We start from the raw sequence: 5,124 nt of genomic DNA, 5'->3' as shown, positions 1-5,124 counted from the left end.
AACCAACCTGCTGTGACACTGCTGGGAATTAAGTTCAGGAAAGCCCTTGATGTGTTATCAGCCATTTTTAGAGACTCCTCTACATTGGTGATGTCAGGTACCACTGACTGATTTTTAAAGATCAAATCAATTTCCACCCCGACAGAGCCTTCCCTATTGTGAAAGAACAGGACTAAATGTATTGTTTTCGAGAGCAGTAGTTATCATAGTAGATACCTTATGGATATTGAATGTATTTGAATATTAAATACTTACCAAAAACGTATGATACGAGAACGCAGAAAGGTTGATGGATATATTTCTCTGTACCCGTTATTACACTAAAAAATGAAAAGAAATTCACTCAAATTCATTCAAATTATGATTTCTTTAAAAGAGGAAAACCATTTTGCCAATAATTTAAAAAAGTAATTAAAAAAAAAAATTATGTTTGAATATGTGGGTTGTACAGGATATTACCTCTGTTGTTACATTATTCGCCAAGTCTTTGTACTCTTGCGACTGAGAGTTGGCGTAAGCTGGACGGTAAGTGCGATCCATACGAAACTGCAGAATAAGGAAGCCTTCATCTGCTCGTGGAGGGTCTGTGGATCCTACTGCAGCTGAGGTCGCACTGACTGCAGCAGTAACAGATGCTTTTGTTGGGGCTAAAGTTGTGACATCCGTAACAGTTGGTGGTATCTGGAATTGAACAGATAAAATACATGACATCCGTTGGATCTGTGACATCAGGTATTTTTAGGAAAGATGTAAGTCAAATGTCTGTTTTTTATTTAGTTAAGAAAATTATTTATGTGGAGAACTACAGTACATTAAATCAGGACCTACTGACCTCTGAATGCTAAAAACCTTTTTTTTATAAAAGTATTGAGTTAAATGTTTGATATACATCATATATAACATACATTTGAGCATGCTATCTATTGGTTAATCTGCAATTTTGTAATTTGTGAATTTGTATTTATTTTAATTTTGATGACCATTGAGGTTAAATGTCTCTGCCAGAATTTTAATTTGGCAGTGATTATTCATTACTATATGCATTTTCTTTTTATTAAATTGTTTGCATCAGGATTTTGTGTTGTGTTGCTTTATTTTATATTATTGGGGTTGATGGAGTTGATGGTGGAGGAAGGGGTAGAAGATTTTTTGTGGATTGTTGTAATGTATTTTATTAGTTTTTGGAAAATCATGAAATATAATTGCTCATATGACAACATTTTATTAAGTATTGGACTATCTCACTGACTAATGTGTGAAAATATTTAGGTTTTGTATGGATATAAATTTTTTATTGATTCAGGTGTGAAATAGTACAGGTTCTCGACACGTAACGACTGACCTGTTTAATGACTGTTCTGACTTACGACCAGCTCTCTGACCAGTCTGTATTGTACGCTGCATACAAAACCGCAGCGTGCGTGCTGTGTGCGTGTCGTCTCAGCGTCAAGCATCTCATCTCATCACCCTTTATATACTATATATACTATATACATTATATACACTGTATACATCTCATCTCATCACCGTTCTCAGTCTCAGTCTCGTTCCCGCAGTCTGTCAGTATTCACTACACTAGCATTTACAATGGCCACGCCCCCTTCAGGTGAGATAACACGGGTCCTCCCTTACCGACCAATTCGCTTAACGACCTGCTCCTAGGAAAGGAACTCATTCATTAAGTGAGTTGTACTTGTAATTGCTTTTGACGCTTGGGTTTGATTATTAGGCGCGATAAGATTATTTAATACAGTTAAACTGTGTTGCATGTTTGATCGTGAAAGTGCTTAATCTATTTTAGATTGTGTTTTTTTAAATTGAATGCAGAGAAATTAGTTGAGACTGGTGGAAGTTTTAGGTTTTATGGAAATCAATTTGGTAAATCTGGCTGATATTTTTAAATGTAATTTTAGGAAAGCATGATGTTAATTGTATATTTGTTTTTATTGCTGTAAAAAATGAGAAGACTAAGAATTTACAAAGACTTTTCATGATAAACTCACTGTTATAGTTGGACCAGTTGTCCTAGTAGTGGGACCTTCTATTGTAGTTGTGGAACCTACTGTTGTAGTAGTTGGACCTGCAGTCGTTGTTGTTGGGTGTACAGTTGTTGTTATTGGGCCTGCAGTGGTTGTGGTTGGACCAGCTGTTGTAGTTGTGGGACCTGCAGTGGTTGTGGTTGGACCAGCTGTTGTAGTAGTGGGACCTGCAGTGGTTGTTGTTGGACCAGCTGTAGTTGTTGTGCGGCCTGCAGTGGTTGTCGTTGGGCCTACAGCGGTTGTGGTTGGACCAGCTGTTGTTGTTGTGGGGCCTGCAGTGGTTGTCGTTGGGCCGACAGTGGTTGTGGTTGGACCAGCTGTTGTAGTAGTAGGACCGGCTGCTGTAGTAGTGGGACCCGCAGTGGTTGTTGTTTGACCAGCTGACGTTGTCGTTGGGCCTATAGTTGTCGTTGTTGGGCCTGCAGTGGTTGTTGTTGGTCCCACTGTAGTAGGGGGACCCGCAGTGGTCGTTGTTTGACCAGCTGTCGTTGTTGTGGGACCTGCGGTTGTTGTCGTTGGGCCAATAGTTGTCATTGTTGGGCCTGCTGTGGTTGTGGTTGGACCAGCTGTTGTAGTTGTGGGAGCTGCAGTTGTTGTTGTTGGTCCAACTGTTGTAGTTGTGGGACCTGCAGTGGTTGTTGTTGGGCCAGCTGTAGTTGTTGTGGGGCCTGCAGTCATTGTCGTTGGGCCTACAGTGGTTGTGGTTGGAACAGCTGTTGTAATAGTGGGACCAGCTGTTGTAGTAGTGGGACCTACAGTGGTTGTTGTTGGACCAGCTGTAGTTGTTGTGGGGCCTGCAGTGGTTGTCGTTGGGCCTACAGTGGTTGTGGTTGGACCAGCTGTTGTTGTTGTGGGGCCTGCAGTGGTTGTCGTTGGGCCGACAGTGGTTGTGGTTGGACCAGCCGTTGTAGTAGTAGGACCGGCTGTTGTAGTAGTGGGACCCGCAGTGGTTATTGTTTGACCAGCTGACGTTGTCGTTGGGCCTATAGTTGTCGTTGTTGGGCCTGCAGTGGTTGTTGTTTGTCCCACTGTAGTAGGGGGACCCGCAGTGGTCGTTGTTTGACCAGCTGTCGTTGTTGTGGGACCTGCGGTCGTTGTCGTTGGGCCAATAGTTGTCATTGTTGGGCCTGCTGTGGTTGTGGTTGGACCAGCTGTTGTAGTTGTGGGGGCTGCAGTTGTTGTTGTTGGTCCAACTGTTGTAGTTGTGGGACCTGCAGTGGTTGTTGTTGGGCCTACAGTGGTTGTTGTTGGGCCTACAGTGGTTGTGGTTGGACCAGCTGATGTAGTAGTGGGACCTGCAGTGATTGTTGTTGGTCCCACTGTTGTAGATGTGGGACCTGCAGCGGTTGTTGTTGGACCAGCTGTCGTTGTCATTGTTGTCATTGTCATTGTCATTGTCATTGGGCCTGCTGTGGTTGTGGTTGGACCAGCTGTTGTAGTTGTGGGAGCTGCAGTTGTTGTTGTTGGTCCAACTGTTGTAGTTGTGGGACCTGCAGTGCTTGTGGTTGGATCAGCTGTTGTAGTTGTGGGAGCTGCAGTTGTTGTTGTTGGTCCAACTGTTGTAGTTGTGGGACCTGCAGTGGTTGTTGTTGGGCCAGCTGTAGTTGTTGTGGGGCCTGCAGTCATTGTCGTTGGGCCTACAGTGGTTGTGGTTGGAACAGCTGTTGTAATAGTGGGACCAGCTGTTGTAGTAGTGGGACCTACAGTGGTTGTTGTTGGACCAGCTGTAGTTGTTGTGGGGCCTGCAGTGGTTGTCGTTGGGCCTACAGTGGTTGTGGTTGGACCAGCTGTTGTTGTTGTGGGGCCTGCAGTGGTTGTCGTTGGGCCGACAGTGGTTGTGGTTGGACCAGCTGTTGTAGTAGTAGGACTGGCTGTTGTAGTAGTGGGACCCGCAGTGGTTGTTGTTTGACCAGCTGACGTTGTCGTTGGGCCTATAGTTGTCGTTGTTGGGCCTGCAGTGGTTGTTGTTGGTCCCACTGTAGTAGGGGGACCCGCAGTGGTCGTTGTTTGACCAGCTGTCGTTGTTGTGGGACCTGCGGTCGTTGTCGTTGGGCCAATAGTTGTCATTGTTGGGCCTGCTGTGGTTGTGGTTGGACCAGCTGTTGTAGTTGTGGGAGCTGCAGTTGTTGTTGTTGGTCCAACTGTTGTAGTTGTGGGACCTGCAGTGGTTGTTGTTGGGCCTACAGTGGTTGTTGTTGGGCCTACAGTGGTTGTGGTTGGACCAGCTGATGTAGTAGTGGGACCTGCAGTGATTGTTGTTGGTCCCACTGTTGTAGATGTGGGACCTGCAGCGGTTGTTGTTGGACCAGCTGTCGTTGTCATTGTTGTCATTGTCATTGTCATTGTCATTGGGCCTGCTGTGGTTGTGGTTGGACCAGCTGTTGTAGTTGTGGGAGCTGCAGCGGTTGTTGTTGGACCAGCTGTCGTTGTCATTGTTGTCATTGTCATTGTCATTGTCATTGGGCCTGCTGTGGTTGTGGTTGGACCAGCTGTTGTAGTTGTGGGAGCTGCAGTTGTTGTTGTTGGTCCAACTGTTGTAGTTGTGGGACCTGCAGTGCTTGTGGTTGGATCAGCTGTTGTAGTAGTGGGACTTGCAGTGGTTGTTGTTGGACCAGCTGTAGTTGTTGTGGGGCCTGCAGTCGTTGTCGTTGGGCCTACAGTGGTTGTTGTTGGGCCTACAGTGGTTGTGGTTGGACCAGCTGATGTAGTAGTGGGACCTGCAGTGGTTGTTGTTGGTCCCACTGTTGTAGATGTGGGACTTGCAGCGGTTGTTGTTGGACCAGCTGTCGTTGTTGCGGGACCTGCGGTCGTTGTCGTTGGGCCTATAGTTGTCGTTGGGCCTACAGTGGTAGTGGTTGGACCAGCTGTTGTAGTTGTGGGACCTGCAGCGGTGGTTGTTGGACCAGCTGTAGTTGTTGTGGGGCCTGCAGTGGTTGTCGTTGGGCCTACAGTGGTTGTGGTTGGACCAGCTGTTGTAGTTGTGGGAGCTGCAGTTGTTGTTGTTGGTCCAACTGTTGTAGTTGTGGGACCTGCAGTGCTTGTGGTTGGATCAGCTGTTGTAGTAGTGGGACCTGCAGTGGTTGTT

The sequence above is a fragment of the Zeus faber genome (assembly GCF_960531495.2).
Source record: "Zeus faber genome assembly, chromosome: 4".
Classification (NCBI taxonomy): domain Eukaryota; kingdom Metazoa; phylum Chordata; class Actinopteri; order Zeiformes; family Zeidae; genus Zeus; species Zeus faber.
This window is presented reverse-complemented; position numbering follows the sequence as displayed.